At 39.5% G+C, this 20,195-nt stretch overlaps 1 protein-coding gene across 10 annotated transcripts in view; it reads left to right on the top strand.

The window, feature by feature from the left end:
- The window catches only part of SIPA1L1 (signal induced proliferation associated 1 like 1), a 381,790-nt gene that overhangs the window by 219,728 nt on the left and 141,867 nt on the right, over positions 1-20,195 (top strand). The gene's annotated exons all lie outside the window — the stretch shown is intronic.

Raw genomic sequence — 20,195 nt, 5'->3', positions numbered from 1 at the left:
TTTGGGATAAAGGATCAGTTAATGGCAATTGTAATACATTTCTGTTCATTTCACAAGAATTGTAATGGGAATTAATTTCATTATTTGACTAAAGTCACAGAGCCAATAAGCTTCAGAGCCAGGAATCAAATTTAGGTCTTCTGTATTTGAGTAGAAAAAGCACTAAAGAGATAAGTACCCTTACGTGTTGACTTCCTTCCTAGTCCTTTTTGTTCTGTCGGGGAAAAATACATACATACATTGTTGGGTTACACTCTATATACAGTTTTATCTCATACGTACTTTTAAGAAAGGCTCTGTGATTTATTAAAAAGTACAGTAGTTTAAACGAACTCTTAAGAGCTTTTGAATAGTGCTTTTGAGCAGCATTACTAGTTGAAGAAGGAGTTTATCATACAAGCGTCCATGCCAGGATGCAGGATGCAGGATGCTGGATGCTGACCAAGGGAGGACACACACCTGTGGCCCATTGGTTGGCTCAGTAATCCCTGTATGCAAATGACTACAGCAGTGTTTTGATTTCCCATTTACTGTTTTGAAGTTTTTAAATGTTATTTGGATCCAGTCTTCCAAATGACATTTCATTTCCAGTACTCATTATAGCTTTAGAATAAAATTTACCGTAAGGTTATTGCATGATAGACCTCATTTAAGAGGGTTTATTGACTAAAAGGATCTTATCATGTTACAAGTATGTATGTCATTTAAATATCTGTGGCAGTGGTCCTGGAATCACTATAGTAGTGAAAATCCCAATTTTATTTTTAAATAATCTTTATTCTCTCAGAATAGTTTTCTGGAGTTCAGATTTTAGAGACCACTTTTTTCTTATACTGTCCTTTAAGATACAGGGTTTCTCAGTGTTGCCATCTTGGAGTTAGGGCCAGACAGTCCTCTGGAGGAGGGGTATCCTCTGCATTGTAGGATGTTTAGCAGCACCCTGGCCTCTCCACCCTAGATGTAGAGGTGTCCCCTCTCTCTGTCTCAGCTGGGACAACCTAAACTGTCTCCAGATATTGACAGATACCCTTTAGGCAGCAATATTTCACCTAGCCAAGAATGCCTGATTTCTTGTACCTGGAGCTGTTTTCCACAGGTGTTTCTGAGCTGTCTGTAGGTGGAGGTCACCTTGCTAAAAACTGATATTTTAAGTCCAACATAAGAGAGAACATATTAGCTATAATCTTATTTCTGTAGCGGTAGGCACTTTTTACCAGGAGGCAGGCCAGTATGGTAATATTAATAATGAACATTTCTGAGCACTTGTTATGTACCAGGAACTTTGCTGAACTTTTGATATGACATGCATTTTCTCATTTCAACCTCTCTCTGCCCACTGAGGTAGGTACTGTTACTGATAACATTTTCCAGATGAGAAAACTGGGCTTAGGTGATGTTAGTAATTAAGTTGTCATGGAGCTATTAATACTAGAACCAGGATTTCTTTGCTGTGTCCGACCAGAGTCACTCTGCTCTGCTCTCTACTGTATGAGTCTAAAGGGAAGTATATTTTTATGGTTAAATTTGGTAGAAATTTGTTTAAAGTATTTTTATCTCTCCAAAGTTTGGGATAAAAATTTGAATGCCTATATTCCAGAGTTATCCAACGTAGCTCAAGACACTTCATAAATTTAAAAGCCACCAATCCAAACTAGTTTCCAATTTGAAGCATGGAAACTACTCTCTTACCCAACATAATTAGAACTGGTTAATTGAAAATAAAGGTTAAATCAGGAAATCTTTAAAAAGTGTACATGTTCAAAATATTTTCTTATCATTTTATTATCATTAAAATACATAAGAATATGTTTGCCAAATTTTTGTGAGGTCGAGAGCTTTTCTTTGACAGTGATTCTACTATTTTGAATCCTAGATTGTATTAATAGTAGAAACCAAAAGTGCAAAAGCATAGACACTAGCAAGGCAATCTGAATATTATAAAATCTTAGGTTTCATATTTTCTCTCATTTTTTTGTAGCTGTCTCACCCACATCTAATCCAGCTTTCTTTTTAGTGACTTGCCTTTAAGTCTTTCCAGAGTCAACTAGTGTTTAGTAGAAACAAGATTTATCATTTGTACTCATATTCCATAAACTTTCATAGTATTTAATTAAATTGCATAATTACAGTAATGGGTCAACTGACATCAACAGGTTTGGGAAGACACAGCTGACTTTGTCAGCACGAGGTTCAGCTGGTGGGAGCAGGAATCCTACGTGTGGCACTGGAGCTTGCCTGCTAGTGCCACCAAGTGCCATCATCCTGGTTCACAGAGAGACCCAGGGCAGGCCAGGAAGCTGGTTCAATGAAATGCAGTTATATAGAGCACCTGCTGTGTTTTCTTGGGCCACACAACTAGACTGTTCATATCAAACAGGTCATTTGTCACAATATGATAATATACAACAAATTATGACTATAATGAATAACATCATTTGACGCTGATATTAAGCCCCCCAAAGTATAACTGCATATTAAAAACATAATATCTATTCTTTTATCACTGTATAAAGTAGTTAATTCTGTGCTATAATTTTTATATAGAAATGGATTCACTAAAATTAGAGCATTAACTCATTTTTCCTGATCAGAACCTTAAAGCGAATCAATCCTTTTGAAGGAGTACATCAATGCCCAGTGTGATTTACCTTCCAGTAATAGGCATATATGTGCTCCTGACCTGGTTGTCACTAACCTCTTTATCACCATATATGTTCCACTCTTCTGTGTAATGCATTCTTGACTTCATGTGACTACGTCTCTGGGGAAAACAGTCCCCTTAACCATACTCTACTGTCAACATTATATGAAGAATTTAATTGTCTTTGGCTGATGAAGTTGCAGTCATTTTTTAATATTATGTTCTTTATAAACATCATTATTTTGAAAATTTAGTCTTTAGAGGGTATTTGGCTTCAACATGTAAGCCTGGTCTGTTGCTAGAAAGATAACTGGACCAGTAAGTGCCCACTGTTTGCACTTATTAAAAGGAGCAACACAGCATCTGTGTCCTTTTTCCCGATCCTTTCTCCTGCCCACTTCTCTTTGCTGTTTTGCTAGTATATGTGATGTGTCTACTGAGACTCACTGAGGATTAAATGATAGTATGGCTAACATTTATTGTGTTACCACTGTGTGCTTTGTGCAGACCTCCTCACTTACTGCTCATAGGTCCCCAGGGTGAAGCTGTCATTGTGATAAGTCCAAGTGATGCAACCACAGACTTCCTAGAGAGGCACAAAGTTGGCAGTGGGATAGCATTAAAATTAATCTGGTCGTCTCCCTTTGAGTGAAAATATATTCTGTATTTAGCTTTTATTTACATAGTCACCATGATCAGAGTACCAAGGGAAGGTGTGAGCAGAAACTACTGAGTTATAGAAGAGTTGTTACCTATAGGTGACACAGCTTATTGAGGAAACCTTTTCCTGGCCATTATTGACCTTACTTGCTGTGCCCATACAGGGCTTTTCCAATTTTGCACTGAGTACACAATTGTCTTTAAGCATGAGCTCCCCAAGTCCCATCTAGAGAGCTGCATTAATAGAAAAGAGAGGAGCCCATGAGTTGCCTTGGCTGTGGTGTTTGTTGCTCCATTGACCAAAATGTTGATAGGCTTATCTGATGCTAGGTGGGGTATCACTGTGTCAAAGTCAAGTTATTGAAAATGCTCTGATAGGGAAGGGCCTCTTCCTGCCACCAAGTGGCCGGGAGATATTGCCATTATCTAGTCCAGAGCTCATCCAAGAATATTTTTCCCCTCCTGAAAAGAGGGAAAATTTATGCTGGTGCACCTGATTATTCTTCTGATAACTTGAAACCACTAGATCTGATTTTATTGTTCACTTTCCTCCTACACCTCCACCTCTCTCCACCCCACACCCATGTTGGGGTGCACATGTGCACACCCACACACACAAATCAGGTTCACCAGTAACATGGACCGCAATTGCTATTGTAATGCCCAGTTTTAATTATTCACCTCTCACCCTCTTATAATCCACCATCTTTAATAGCATACTCACTCACCTTCATTTGTGCTTAAAGTGACAGCTTTAGCACTCTCGTGTACTTTTAAATTTTGCTCTCAGAGGCTGTGCTTCAAGTTCCAGCTTGTTAAGTGAGCATTATTAAGTAGCTGTTGTATATTTTAGTGGAGTATTCTATGTACAATAGAACATCAAAGAACACCGCATACAGCTAAGCTTCTTTGTAAAAATGTTGCTCATTTTGTTCGTTTTCATTTTTTTAATCCTGTGAGTATAGCAGCATTCGGCTTGAAACTACTATGCTATATGTCTTATAATTCAGCATTGTTAAAAGATAATTAATTAATTATTCTATATTTAGTTTTTTGAGATAGACAGTGTTATTTCAAGGAAGTGATAAATGCAAGTCAACAAGTCTGTCCCACTGAAACCACGTTGTACTCTATGCTCTTGAACTTAATAGTTAATTTCTGCCAAAATGAATAAGGAAAGGTTTAATATATGTGTAATTTATTGTTTTAACATCTTTATCTTTAAAATTTTTTTTATCATGATCACGTAAACTGTGTATAATTTGTTTGAATAAAGCGCTCTAGTTATGGAGTCCTCAGGGAGATCTGGGGCACCAACTTCTTGAGACACTAACTTAGCATGGTCTGCTGCTGTCTTTAACCTTCCCAGGGCTTCTGGTGGCAAGGAAGCCGTTATATATACATGAAAGTTTGCACGTTTACTCCTTTGAAAACAAACATCCTCTCCCTTCGTGGCCGGGATCTCCTGAGTCCCAACACTCCATGTCTGAACTCTGACCTGTAACGCATTCAGCACACGTGTCACCTGTGCCACGTCAGTTCAGAGGCTCGGGGAAGTTGGTTGAAAGGGCATGTGCCTCGCCTCCTCCTCCTCATGTTTTATTTTTAAAATCAAGCTAGACTGTCAGAAGGCCACATTTATTTAAACACTTGACTTTAGTCAAGGACATCTTTTTTTAAGACCCAGTCATGTAAGAACGATTTGCATTAAAACCGATGAAGACATTGCCATTATGTCCTTCTTCAGCCCTTGTGGAAAGTTCCATGTGAGAAAAGCGTTTTAGAATTTGATGCCAGGAATTGTTTTCTGGTAGCTACCAAACGCCCGCCTTTCTGATGATAGGCATGTTGTATTTGCTGGCTTGTTTGGGTTTATTTTTCTGTATTTTCTGTTTGACCTCAACTCCCAGAGCCGGATTTGATGCTCAGCTAGACAACCTTCATTAATGCCCTGGTTTCCACTTGTCCTCTTTTAGTTTTTCTATTTCTTTTGTTGGCATGTTTTATATATTTCTTTTATTACTAATGACCTCAAGAATTCTCTTTGGAAAAGATAATCCGTACACATTTATACTCAAATAAAAGACTTCTATTCCCTGCTTCCTCTCAGTTCTGGCTGCATTTCTCACTGTTACCTGCTTCCACCTGGGTGGGTATCTGGTTGGCAACTCAGAAGCATCCACACAAATTTTGACTTCATTTTTCTTCCGAAACGAGCCGCCCTCGCCATTGCCCTCTTGCTGTAAATGCCACCGTTATTATCAGCTACTTGGATGTGCAGCACTGAGGCCTCTCTGTTTGTTTTTCAGTCAGCCTTAGAATTGCTGCTGACTTTGTTTTTTATGTCCCATTCCTGGTTCTAGAACTTCAGGCCCTTGTTGGCTCTTGCTCAGATTCCAGCAATAGATGTCTTAGTGTCTCCATCTCTCGCCTGCCGTACTCAAAATCCAACCTCTTGCCTTTGCCAAAGACAATCTAATCATAGAATGATTTACATTGTGCACGATTAAATTTATGATTTAATCATGTGACGAGTGTTTTGTGTTGGTTGAGCCCTCTGGGTTGCAGATGCTTACATTAGAGGCATGCAGGTAGTTTGTTAGGGGCTTGTGAAAGAAAAAAGGAGGAAGCAGAGCTTACCGGGGAAAAGCCTTTGGTCCACAGTGCAGATCTGACACCAAACAGGGAGGAAGGAAGGGAAGCACAAGTAGACAGAGGACACCTCAAACCGCAATGCAGATCTGACAAAGACCCAGCCAGTGCAGGGGAGCAAAGAGGGAGCATTAGAGAAGTCCCTTGTTGGGCAGGAATTGCCAGGCCCTGCTCTCATGGGCATGCTCAGTTTGTAGATGGAACTGCTCTGGAAGAGTGTTGTTGGGCTGGAAAACAGTAGCGGATTCAAAGACGCTACAGCCAGAGATGTCAGCTGGTTGTATTTCCCATGGTTGAATCAGTTGCAAATCCCTTCTGGAAGGGAGCTCAGTGTTGCACCTTCCAAGCTGCCACATGTGCGTGAGTGCCTATGCCTTCTTGGCGTGGTTTTGAGAAACAGACAATAAATCACACAAAAGTGTGTGTGTGTATGCTAATTATAAGAATCAGTAATACAAAAATGGAGAAAGTAATTCTCTTATTCTAATTTGGTTTGTAATCTATACTTTTTCTTATACACACAAATTTATCATCACATTTTATTTGTAATTAACAAGAGTGTCCTTCATATTTTAAGTAACTTTAAAAATGAACAGTTGCACATTTATACTCATTGATTTGATAAAAATATTTCTTAAGCATCTACTTGGTGGCAGCTGCCGGGCCTGGAGGAGAACAAAGCAGGTGCACTCCTCATGGTGCTTGTGTCTGCCATTCGTGCTGTTAAGACGCATGAGAAGATATTGAACCTTATTTTTTTCCCCCGATTTAAAAAGGTATACTTTAAAAATCTTCTAAAATTTCTTTGTTCCATCTGTCAGGAACTCCGTTTCAATGGATGGTGTAATCTCATCTTTAGTAATTCTAATTTCTTTTCATTCTTGTTTTATATTTATCAATTTTATGTTATGGATAAAAGATTGGTATGTAGCTCTCTGCATTTTATTATCTCATCCTTTCACTTTATTTCAGCAATACTGTTTTTATTCCCCAGGAACGTATTATTTTTGTTTTTCTGTAGTTATTTTTCATAGTAGCCTATCTTTATTTTATATGCTTCACATTTCTCCATTAGTATTAATTACAAATTTTTATCTAAGTTCTTTCCCTTGAATGATCTGTATCCTCTGAGTAGTATTTTCTCTTCTTTCGTGCTATTGGTTTTCCTTAGTTATCTATTGATATAATCACATTTATGGATTATATTTACTTTACAAAGCCTGAGGAGGATTGGTATAGGGAGCAGGCTTCCCACAGCGTTGTGGGTCGCGTTCCCCACCTGGCCTTGCCTTACAGGGAGGGCTGGAGGCCAACACCAGCGAAGTAGTGAGACTTCGGAACAGGCAACAGGGAACAGTGTCTTTTCAGAGTGAGAAGGCCAGTGAACCAGGTGGAATATGCAAACCCAAGTGGGTGCCAGAGTTGGGGGGCTTTCTCTGCTCTACTCCTGCATGGAGCTGCCCCTCCTGCTCTGCCCAAATGCATGCATTAGGATGGGCTGTTCTCCCTTCTTCTCTTGCCCAGGTGACAAGCTCCTGCTCCTCCTGGGCTTGTGATACCTATGTAATCCCCTTCCTCCCAAAGGTGCAGATGCTCGCCCACCACTGCTCTGAGTTGCACTGCGCCTCTTCTGCACGGTGCTTTCCATGATGCACTGGTTCTCAACCAGTCTTAAGTGCTACTTGAAGGCAGGCCCAGGATACGTTCCACAGTTGAATGAATGTTTGGTGCTGCTGTGAAGTATAAGATTTACTGAATTGAGGAGCCAGTGTATCTGATATTTGTAGCATCAGGTAGAGGCATTGAGGGCCAGCCCTCTGTGTCTATGACTTTGTGTTATGTGCCAGACATGGAATTAATGTTATAGTTCCTTTTCCTCTCTTTTCAGGAAATGAGACCACAGACAAGTCTTTGTGTGGTCACGGTGGTTTTGTGGAAATTAACCAAGACCACCAATTGATCCCCACAGGCCCAAAACATCATTATGGAGACTGATTTTTGTTATTGTAAACTTTATTAGACACAACTGATGGATGCTAAAATCAGGGGTGACAGTTTGAGCAGAAACGGGAGAAGCAGAATTTGAATAATTTCAAAGCTATCTCCTTGAAGATATTTGTAGGCTGTAAGGAGAAAGATAGTAGTGTTGTGTTGAAGACACCTGGCAGATGCCACTTTAACCAAATGTATCAAGGTCTGTCTCATGAACCCCATGAAATGATGAATTGAGAGAGTTACGTTTATTTCTATGGTTCTCTTGCCCAAAGTGTGTAACCTCAGACCAATCATGAAATCAACAAATCCAAATAGAGTAGTAAAATCTCTTCAAAGGTGTGGAAGTCATAAAAGATGTAAAGATTGGAAAGCAGGGGACTAAGAAATAACATCTGAATGCAACATGAGTGGGATTTCAAAACCAAAAAAAGGACATAGTGGAAAACTGGTGAAATTTGAGCCATATCTTTAGATAATGGGATTGTGCCAATGTTAATTTCCTGGTTCTGATTGATGATTGTACCGTTTTTAATAGTTACATAAGATGTTAACATCCCTTGGGGGAGACTGGGTTAGAGATTTATGGAAACTCCCTGTACTATTTTTGCAACTTTTCTGGAAGTCTTTTAAAAGCAGTCAAGATAAAAAGTGAAAAACAAACAAGGAAACCCTTCAGATACAGTCAATAGCAGTGACTAATATATGAACCGTATGCATGAAAATGGCTATGCTTCCTCAACTTGCTGTGTCAAAGTGCATCAGTGTGAAAGCCATGCTTACTGATTCCCATATTCCAAAGAATTCTGTGCTTTGTTTTGTAGTCTCAAGGAAATAAGGGCCCATTAGACCTGTTATTTTAGTACAGTTTACATAAAATTGAGCTTGTCACCGGTTTTCCAAATGCAAACTTCATTATAACTTCAAACATCAGTGAGCCCCTTATCCTGAGCATCAACATTTAGGTGCTCAGTAAATACATATTGGCTTTATCAATTTCTGTCCTGGTCTTCTTCTGGAGACTCCTCTTCTCATAGGAAGCTTCAGGGCAGTGAGAGGAAAGATCTTCCTAACTGAATTCAAGTCAAGTAGAAGCATTTGATGATGTCAAAACATCAGCTGAAGCAAACTCTAAATTCAGATGGACAGTGTGAATATAGACAAGTGTGTAGATTATGCATGGTGTCTGCCCTCATGGGCAGCAGTGACTTCTGCCTTGACTGAATTTCTGTCTCTGAGGGACTTCCTTCCAAATCCTTCAAAAACATGTTATATAGCAAGATATCTTGCTTCAATACCCCTGGTAAGGGGTAACAAAGTTTTAAACAGAAAGAAATTGAGTTAGGAACAGGTGCCCCATTGTAATTTCTTTCATTTGGATGTTAAATACCTTTTTCCTCCCTGAGCTGGCATTTGAATTAGTATTAGCTAACATTAAAAGTGGAGTTGCATGAATATGCAGCCTTTTAAAATACTTTTTACTCATTGACCGTTTGCAAACCAAATACATTTTTATACTTTTAAAAATCTTCCTATTATAAAGGTTATATAGTGTTCATTAGAGAAAAATGAGGAAGTCTAGAAAATAAGAAAATTAATCTTGTTTGATTACTAGTAATTTTATTTCTCATTTTTGATACATGCACATTCATTTTAAGTAAAATAAAGATCATTAAATACAGTTTTATATATTTTTTCATGATTTTTTTTGTATTTTTCCGAAGTTAAAAGCAGGGAGGCAGTCAGACAGACTCCCACATGCGCCCGACCAGGATCCACCCGGCATGCCCACCAGGGGGCGATGCTCTGCCCATCTGGGGCATTGCTTCTCTTCAACCAGAGCCATTCTAGCGCCTGAGGCAGAGGCCATGGAGCCGTCCTCAGCGCCCGGGCTAACTTTGCTCCAGGGGAGCCTCGGCTGTGGGAAGGGAAGAGAGAGACAGAGAGGAAGGAGAGGGGGAGGGGTGGAGAAGCAGATGGGCGCTTCTCCTGTGTGCCCTGGCTGGGAATCGAACCGGGACTGCCACACACCAGGCCGATGCTCTACCGCTGCAACCAGCCAGGGCCTCATGATTTCATAATTGGTTATGCTATCATTTATTTAAAGTTCCCATCTGTTGTAAATTCAGATTCTCTAGTTTCTCATTATTATAAATAATAATAATGCTTACATCAGATGTTCTTAAGTTTTTTGCTTTTCCCTTTATTGAGCCTTTTTGCTGTTAGGTGAAATCTATGGACTGTCCTTAGAATAATTTTTTAAAGTACATTAAATAAAAGTACAAAGCAACACAGAATATTAAAATACATTTGCAAAAGTTTTTAAATTTTTGTGACATCTATACTTTTTATTGCATTAACAAAAAGATCTAACTTCAGGTCTGATAACTACCATAATTTCAAAGTAGTGATAAGCATAATCAATGTTTTGGTATGTCTGTAACAAGTATAATGAGACATGAAAATATATATGATTTACATTGGTGTCAAAATCACATATATAGCTAATGTTACTTTAGTTTTTTTGCCTACATTTATAATGGACAGAAATGCTGCATTTCATTTAAAGTTAGTGAAATTATTTAATTTTTTAATTGAAGTTCATGGAATCCCTAATTTCTATCCGTAGAGAAGTTTTAAGACCTCTGGCCTTATATAAATGATTATATAAGGTTTTTTCCACATGTTCAGTTATTTCCATAATATAAAGAAAGCTCTGTAAATGAAATGGAGTTCATAAGAAAACTTAGACCAGAAAGGTCTGACTGGTATATTTAAGACTGTGTTGTTTAACATTTTCTTGCCTGCTTTGAATATTTACAGCTTTTATTTTTGAACATGTATTCTAGGCCCAAAACATTTTTACTTCTTTGACCACTAGTGAGATTGAGGTTAATAATGTACAGTAAAAAAATCTCCCATTTTGTATCCGTTACTCTTTATTTTCTCTTTGTTTCAAATAGGTGTTTTTTTTTACCTTTTTCTTTAATTACATAGATAAAATTTATTAATGCCAACATAACTTTATATTAAAGCTTACCTTTTATTGGCAAGTTAGGGGACTGTTACAGGCTGTTTAGTCACATGCAGTTTTAAGCCCCACAATTTCATGCAGTTTTGGCAAATAGACCAGCCTACTTTTCCTTTTTTAAATTTTTATGTTTTAATTATAGTAGATATTCAATATTTTATAATAGTTTCAGGTGTTTAGCATAGTGGTTTAGACATTTATATAACTTATGAAGTGATTCCCCTGATAAGTGTACTACCCACCTGGCTTTTTTGTGTGTGACAGAGATGGGGGGCAGATAGGGACAGAAAGACAGGAAGGGAGAGAGATGAGAAGCATCAACTCATAGCACCTTAGTTGTTCATTGATTGCTTTCTCATATGTGCCTTGACCAGGGGGCTCTAGTCAAGCCAGTGACCCCTTGCTCAAGCCAGAGACGTTGGGTTCAAGCTAGTGACCTTGGGCTTCAAGCCAGCAATCTTTGGGCTCAAGCCAGCGACCATGGGGTCATGTCTAAGATCCCATGCTCAAGGCAGCGACCCTGTGCTCAAGCTGGATGAGCCAGCACTCAAGCCGGCGACCTTCAGGTTTCAAACCTGGTTCCTCAGCGTCCCAGGTTGATGCTCTTTATCCACTATGCCACCACCTGGTCAGACGACCACCCTACTCTTTAAATTACTTAGGTAAAGAAGAATTGAACTTCAGAGTGTTGTACACTTTGCAAATGTGGACAATGACTCTTATGTGACAATAATTATAAGCTTAGGAGAGTGCTTTGGGACCAGTTTCTGGCATGTGGCCAATCCTGTGTATGTTTTCCCCATCCATTTCTCTGACCTGCTTTTGATTATGATGCACAGTCTTAGGCTATTTAGTTCTCAAGGAACCTCCACCCTTATAATTAGGTGAGCCCTTTGAGGGAGAGAGTCTGAGCACCTGTGAGTGGTAAACATCTCTGAAGAAATTGTTCATGAACAGTTGGACTTTTATTCCCTCCACTTTGGCAAACCCGTGTTTCATTTGAAGAGCAGAATATGCTGCTGTTTTGTTCTCTTTAACTTTTGGACCTGTCCTTGCTTTATAATCTCGTTGTTAGTTATAAATGACAAGATGCTATAAGTTGTATAAAAACAAAAACAGCTTAACAACTTGAACCCTGCAAGCAGAGATGAGCAGCTTTACAGAAGCATGGACTAGTTTCATCCCAATTCTTCCTTGTTTCATCAAATTTTTTTGTCTCATGAAAATATTGAGCTAATGAGAATATTGAGGGTCAGAATTCATGTTGTTGACTGCACTGACAATTGCCTACTTGTCACCTACAAGTAAACTATTTTAAGAAAAAATATAGGGATCAGGTAACATACAGATACTCCAGTACTTTCAGCCTTTTGAATAGTGCATTTTCACCAATGAAATAAAAGTTGGTTTTACATCTCATTTGCATAATCAAACAACTTTGTTGGACTTGTCGTTTGCTTTTCTTTCTTTTTTCTTTTTGTATTTTTCTGAAGTGAGAAGCGGGGGTGGGTAGGCAGGGGGCAGGCAGACAGACTCCTGCATGCGCCTACCAGGGGGTGATGCTCTGCCCATTTGGGGCATTGCTCCTTTGCAACTGGAGCCATTATTGTGCCTGAGATGGAGGCCATGGAGCCATCCTCAGTGATCCGGCCAACTTTGCTTCAATGGAGCCTTGGCTGCAGGAGAGGAAGAGACAGAGAGTAAGGAGTAGGGGAAGGGTGGAAAAGCAGATGGGCGTTTCTCCTGTGTGCCCTGTCCGGATATCGAACCTGGGACTTCCACACGCTGGGCTGACACTCTACCACTGAGCCAGCTGGCCAGGGCTTGTTTGCTTTCCTGATGTTCTTGTTTAATAAAAAAAAAAATCAAATACTTTTTTTTATTGCTTCATATTCATTTAGAAATATCCCCTAATTTTTGTGAGCAGTATAGTTTAAAATGGTGAAGTAATTTTAATTTCAGCTAGTAAAGTTCAGTTGTTATTGTTCCATTCTTTCCTAGTATCTTTAGTGTCCTCTCTTATATGACAACTTTAGATACCTTTCCTAGAGAAAATGAAAGTTTTTATTTTTCTTTCTGTATGGTCAATTAGGGCAACTAAGAGCAGAATATGAACCTTTTTTGTGATTTTAACATCGGTTGCTTTATTATATATAACATATGGCCATACATATACAAATACTTTCTGAAATGTTTGGTAACAATTCAGTGCCACCAGGAGTGTATGAATGAGTGCATTACACCTCTTCTGAGTACCCCTTTCCCACTTCAGAAATGTCACTGATTTTCTTAGGTGTGGGAGAGTGGCTAAGTAGTACTTGCTTTTTAGTTTTTTGTTTGTTTTAAATTTGTTTATCAGTTTATTTTTCCCATTTAAAATTTTCATTTAACAATTCTAAAGAAATATTTAAGCCATTAAGTATAACTTTACATATTTTTAGTAAAAAATAAAAATATATTTTTGTTCCTAGTTATATACAGTCCACATTATGCTGGTCTCCCTAGGGAAATGTACAATTGAACATTAACGCAAAGTCTGCAGCTATCATGGAAAAGCCAGTGTAAGCTATCAGAAATTGCTGGTGGAAGCCCTACAACTCTTGTGACTGTATATTTCTTTCCTTTATTGCAGTTAAAATGCCAGGCTTCACTTTTTTTTTTTGGCCTTGTGTGCACATGCTTACCTGTAGATCATAACCAGGTGGTAGGAGCTGTATTTGCTCTAATTATTTGGAGCTTTGAACAATTTACTGTTTCCCCTGTATAAGAATATCAAATTATTATTTATTACTATAAATGTGTCAACCAAAAATATAGCTCTTTGTGTGGAAAATTCTGGTGATGGCAGAGCTACTCATTGGCACTCTTTGTACATCCTTGTTAAAACTCAAGAACCAGAACTAAGAAAACTTCAGGCTAAACATTTGGCTAGCTGTTAAATATGAAAATAAAGCAAGGGGAAAGCACTCATATATGAAAAAAACCATTGCTACAGGTATTTCTCCCTTTACACATAGTGAAACCTTGGCCCAATAATACATCAAGAAATAAAGCTTTATGTGTGTTCTGGCTAGTTAATTCCGTTAGGTACCAAATTTCATTTAATTATTTTATTTACAATATAACTTGGGAAACTTTTGGGAAGATACTATTACATATGATGGCTAGGATTAGTAATTAAAATAATGTGTTTGAACCCTGGCACTGCTCTTGACTAGTGTGGCTGGGAAGTAACTTACTCTCTAAGTTATAGTTTCCATACCTATAAAAAAGAAGGAAATACCTGTATTTTCATGGTTGATGTGAAGGTTGGAGTGCTTGGCAGAGTGCCTCGCTGCTGTGTTATATCATTCTAATAGAGTGACTGCAGTTTTTGGTCGTGTAATACCTGCATTTCAGTGCATCCTTCAGCGTATTCGCCCATTCTACTATCCAATTCCTCTTCCCTTCCTCTGACTTTCGTCATTCTGAATTCTCTCATCAAAGGCTTCCCAGCCTTTCTGTAGCACTCATGAGCTGTAGCTTGTTCTTTTCCTTTCCTTCTGCACCCCTTCCCCAAAAAACAGCTGATAGTGGATCTGGCTCTCTGGAACTGATGGGCCACTCCATTAACAAAGTGGGGAGACAGGTTAGGAATACATGCAAAAGGCTGCAGCCCATAGCAGGAAGCGCTCTACCCAAGGCTGTGTCGGGGGCGTGGGGTGCTGCAGTCCAAGGAGAAGGAAGGACAGGTGGAGCAGAGAGCAGCCAGGAGGGCGGGACTGAGGCTAACTACAAAAGGCAGGGTATTTTTAGTTAAAAGAAAAAAAAATCTGAATCTTTTTATCTTGAGGTAAAATTTTAAGGACTCAAATTCAATTTTAGGTGACTTGCTGAACTAGTCTCTTCTGCCACTGCATTAGGATTTTGAATCAAATCAAGTTTTGTTTGTGTAGAAAAGGATTTTTCCCTACACCTCAGTAATGTTCAGGTGTAAACAGTGGACAAAGAAAAGGCTTTTTGTTGTGAGACTGATTCTTACTCAGGTTGACTTTTTGAATAAGTCGAGTTAAATCATGATAAGTAGTGAATTTAACACAGGAAACCTGACCAGAATCGTCATCCACACCAGTGAGACTGAAAAAGGTGAAGACTAAAGGGAAATGCTTTTTGGAAATTATAGCTAAGGCTCTCTTTTAGTTTAAAAAAGAAAGATTGCTGTTTCTGCACAAACACACGGAGAAGTTCTGAAGATCTCAGAGTTGTCAAACCAGAGAAGGGTTTGTTTAAAGATAGTCTGAAGCAAGTGTTAGAAGTTGGTTTACAATGATCTCATCACCATTCCCCTAACTGAAATGTACTTCATAAGCAGCTGGAGAAAATTACACAAAAATACAGTTGGATGTTGATGATGACACACACAAAACATTTAAATGATCTTTAATTTTTTTGTTTTTTTTAAATTAACATTTGTCAGTTTAGTATAGGGTTTAGTTTCATTTTAAAATAACACGTATTATTTTATCTGACAATTTATACTATAATGATTGTGTTTAATACTTATATTTTTATAAATTTACATTTTTGTGCTATAACATTTCTAAATTTTTAAATTTGAAACATAGTAAATATTTTGTTTCACTATTTGTATTTTTAAGAATTCTTAACACTGACCAGGTAGTGACATAGTGGATAGAGGATTGGCCTGGGATACAGAGGGCCCAGGTTCAAAACCCTGAAGTTACTGGCTTGAGCAAGGGCTCATCCTGCTTGAGTGAAAGATGCTGGTTTGAGCATGAGATTATAGCCATGACCCCGTGGTTGCTAGCTTGAGCCCAGAGGTCGCTGGCTTGAGCAAGGGATCACTAGCTCTGCTGTAGCCCCCCAGTTGAGGCACATATGAGAAAGCAATTAATGAACAACTAAGGAGCTACAAGGAAGAATTGATGCTTCTCATCTCCTTCCCTTCCTGTCTGTCCCTCTCTCTGACTTAAAAAAAAAGTCTTAACACTTTAAAATTATTAGTATTAATATACAAAGTAAACACTTTTATTTTGCTCAAGTGTTCAATCACTATTTTAGAGGTTTTGTAAGTAATATTTCAGATTAGAGCAGTGGTCCCCAACCCCCAGGCCACGGACCGGTACTGGTCCGTGGGCCATTTGGTACTGGTCCGCAGAGAAAGAATAAATAACTTACATTATTTCCATTTTATTTATATTTAAGTCTGAACGATGTTTTATTTTTAAAAAATGACCAGATTCCCTCTGTTACATCCATCTAAGACTCACTCTTGACGCTTGGCTCTGTCACGTGATACATTTATCCGTCCTACCCTAAAGGCCGGTCCGTGAAAATATTTTCTGACATTAAACCGGTCTGTGGCCCAAAAAAGATTGGGGACCACTGGGTTAGAGGACTTAGTCAAATAAAGAAGAGTTGTGGGAAGAGTATTCTAGGTATTTCTTTAGGTGAGAAAGGGCAGAGTGAGAGAAGTTCAGTATAGGTGGTCTTCAGAGTTCAGAAGAATGATGGAAAGGTCGAAATTGAAACTTCAGTGATTGCTGGGGACAGGTTGTGAGGGCCTTTATAAAGCCATGAAAAATATGCAAGGACCCTTGGGAAACCCCCAGGAAGGATGTTAAATTTAATAGTGGTCAGATTTGCAGGGTCATCTGGCAGTTGTATAAATGAGCTGGATAAAAGCAAAGCAGTGAGAAGACTTACATTCAGGCAAGTGATGATGAGGGAAGTCACTGGCCGTGGAATGGAGAAAAGGTAGATAGGTTCGAGAGAAATTTAGGAACTACCATTTGCAGGGGATAACAGTGGATCTGGCATGAAACTAGTGAATGTGGTAGCAGTCGGTAGAAATCAGACTGCAGGGAGAGCATCATAGGTTTGGTGGATGGAAGGTGATGGGTTCACTTTTGTGGAAGCCTTTGGGACAGACAGATAGAGTTCCACTAGACAGACATAGAAATCGATGGAATAGGCATGGAGTCAACGTCCAGACGGCAGTTGAAGTTCTGAGAGTGGACGGAATTTTGAGGATGGGAAGAGGAAGGGAAACTGAGTTATAGCCAGAGCGGTGGAAGGAAAATCGGTAGAGGGTGCTGTCACAGAAGCCAGGAAAGGTGTTTCTAGAAAAAAAAATGAAATGATCAACTGTGCCATATGTAAGGGAGAGTTTGAGCAAGGTAAGGACTAACATACCTGATTGTTTCTAACCTAAAGGCTGTCATTAGTTAGTGCAGATGGAAGTCAGATTACAGTGATTCTGAGGTGAGGAAGTAGGCTGCTCTTTGAAGAATTTTCCAATGGAAGAAAAAGAGGAGTTATCCTGAGGGAGGAAAGGACTTGAGGATGTGTTGTTATATTTAACTATGAAATGAGTCTTGAGCTTGATGAAATGATGGGAATATGTGAATAGAGAGGGAGAAGTGGAAGATCAGGAGAGAGTGGTCAAGGCAGAGTCCCTGGGCAGATGGACTGCACGGAGGCCAGAACTTAGAGTGAGATTGAGTTTTGAATTGTAAAGAAAAGGAAGCGGAAGTCTGGGTCCAGGTAAGTTTGTATATATGATGGAAAATGAAGACATTTGCTTCTGAAGTGACTTCTTTATTTTCTCCGCGGTTTAGACAGCACTATTATTTGTTGAAATTGAAGAGAAAGCTGGTGAGGGGAGGGGTTGAAGGAGGATAGAGAATGTTTGACACACCTGCTCTGGAGAAGGGGAAGCTGACCAGGGTTACCTTGGGAATGAGTTGAGGTTGTTGGAGGTAATTTGACAGTGGCCATAGTTGTAAATTTCCTCAGTGGCAGAGAATAGCAGCCTCACCTGGCCTTCCTGAGGTTTGTTGGAGTGATTGAAGAGTTTCTAGAGAGTAGGGTTTCAGTTGAGTCCCTGACACGCAGGAAGCAGATTATAATGCATGTGTTTCACACCCATCTTTGACCCCCTGCGCTGTTATTCTGTGCTGCAGTACTAAATTAGTCTCAGAAGTTCCTGAAGTGTGTGAAAGCTCTGGCTCCTTCAGTAAACGGCCCCAGACTGCTGTCTTGGATTTTTTTTAAGTTCTTGTCTGCTTTTTTATACTACATGTCTCCTCCCTTTCTGTTTTCTTCCTTGTTGTCAGTTGTTCTATCACATTGCTGTCTGCATGCAAGTCTCTATCAGCCCTACAATCTGGACTTTGTCAACATCTGGAATTATCACACCTCTGAAATAAAGCTGTGGGCTTGAAGACCAGATAACCAAGCTTATTACAATAATGTGCAAAGTTAAGAGTGAAGCACCTCTGAGTGCGATTCTTACGTGCTGTGTTTTGGGGGTGAACATGAGCATTTGTACATAAATTTTGTGAACATTTAGCAGGTTGTTCCTCAGTTGTCCATGTAGAGGTGTTTGTTGCCTGTATGTATTCCCACGTGCTTTCCTTCTTTGAATCTCCGTGGATTATGATAATCTTCCTATGGAGGTCTCAGTATTTATGATTATATCTTTTATTGTTGTTCTTTAGTACTTGCAAAGTATTTTCGTATGCACTGTTTTAAAACTACAGATGTTTTTACTGTAATTTCTTATTATTCTCATGGATGTTCAAATACTTAAATATTTTGTATGTGCATAACATATATTTTCAAATGTTTATGCATTTTGTGTGAGAATACCATGCCATGTCACAACTCATTTAGTCATATCACATTTAAATGAAATAGATCAATATAAAGTATTTTGTAAATTTGAAAAATAAGTGATCTACTCTAGCCTTTCATATATTTCTATGTTTTATGGACTTCCTCATCTCTGAACATCTCATGTGTACATCAATAATTTTCTTTTTCCTTTAGCAAGGGAGAATCAGAGGGACAGAGCCACAGACAGGAACAGAAGCCAGAAAGGGAGAACAATAAGAAGCATCATCAACTCGTAGTTGCAGCACTTTAGTTGTTCATTGATTGCTTTCTTACATGTATTCTGATTGGGGGGCAGGGGGGAGCGCCAGCCAAGCCAGTGATCCTTTGCTTCAAGCCAACAACCTTGGGCTTCAGGCCAGTGACCATGGGGTCATGTCTATGATCCCACGCTCAAGGCGGCAACCCCACACTCCAGCTGGCAACCTTGGGGTTTCCAACCTGGGTCCTCAGTGGTCCAGTTCGACACTCTATCCACTGTGTCATGTCCAGGATAGGAAATAATTTTAATTTTTTTTAATAATTTTAATTTTTTAAAGGAAGTTTTATTTACACACACATACTCAGGTGCATGGTAAATGATCATTTTTTTAAAATTTTCTGTAAACAAATTTAATTTTGATTCTGACCGTGGTTCTTGTCAGAAGGAAAGTAGACTCAGCACCAGACATAAAGAGACTTCCCCTTAACTCCCTAGGCTCTGATAGGTTTGAAGTCTTGAAGAGAGTTTTTCCCTAAATTGTAGTAAATCACCTGCCACACAGGTTACCTAGGAGAGGCCTTTGTCCCCGGCCACACATGCCCTCTGGGTTCAGTAGCTTTGTGGAAGGCTTTCCTCTGCTCACTACATGGAAACAACCATTGGTGAGGCCCAGGACTCAGGGCCGGGGTTCTGCCTCCCAGGGGCACGGAGCTCTTTTCTCTGAGCTCCTGCTCCATCTTACTTGGGCTCCCAGAGCTGACGCTGCTCGGTGACTCACAGACCTTTTCTTCTTGCTCCAATCCAGGGAAATCTCTTTTTAATCTGGGGGAAACCCCTCTCTCTTCAAACTCTATTTTCAGTAGATTTAGGGTTTTGTTTTGATTTTATAGACACAAACTTTCCTTTAGGCAAGGAAGAACACGCAATGTAGCCTATTTAAATAGTAGAATATAGGGAGAAAATAACTTAAAAAAATAAATAGTACAGCCTGACCAGGCGGTAGAACAGTGGATAGAGCGATGATCTGGGACACTGAGGACCCAGGTTCAAAACTCCGAGGTCACTGGCTTGAGCATGAGCTCATCTGGCTTGAGTGTGGGGTCCCCACCTTGAGCATGGGATCATAGACGTGACTCCCTGATTGCTAGCTTGCCAACCCCCCCCCCCCCCCACGGCCCTGGTCAAGGCACATATGAGAGATGATCAATGAACAACTAAGGTGCTATAACTACAAGTTGATGCCTTTCATCTCTCTCCCTCCCTTCCTCCCTCCCTCTCTCCCTCCCTCCCTCCCTCTCTCTCTCTCTCTTGCATGCCAGCTCGAGCACGCGCGCTCGTTT

The sequence above is a fragment of the Saccopteryx bilineata genome, chromosome 4, assembly GCF_036850765.1.
Source record: "Saccopteryx bilineata isolate mSacBil1 chromosome 4, mSacBil1_pri_phased_curated, whole genome shotgun sequence".
Taxonomy (NCBI): domain Eukaryota; kingdom Metazoa; phylum Chordata; class Mammalia; order Chiroptera; family Emballonuridae; genus Saccopteryx; species Saccopteryx bilineata.
Note: the sequence above shows the minus strand (reverse complement) of the source record. Positions and strands in the feature narration are given on the sequence as shown.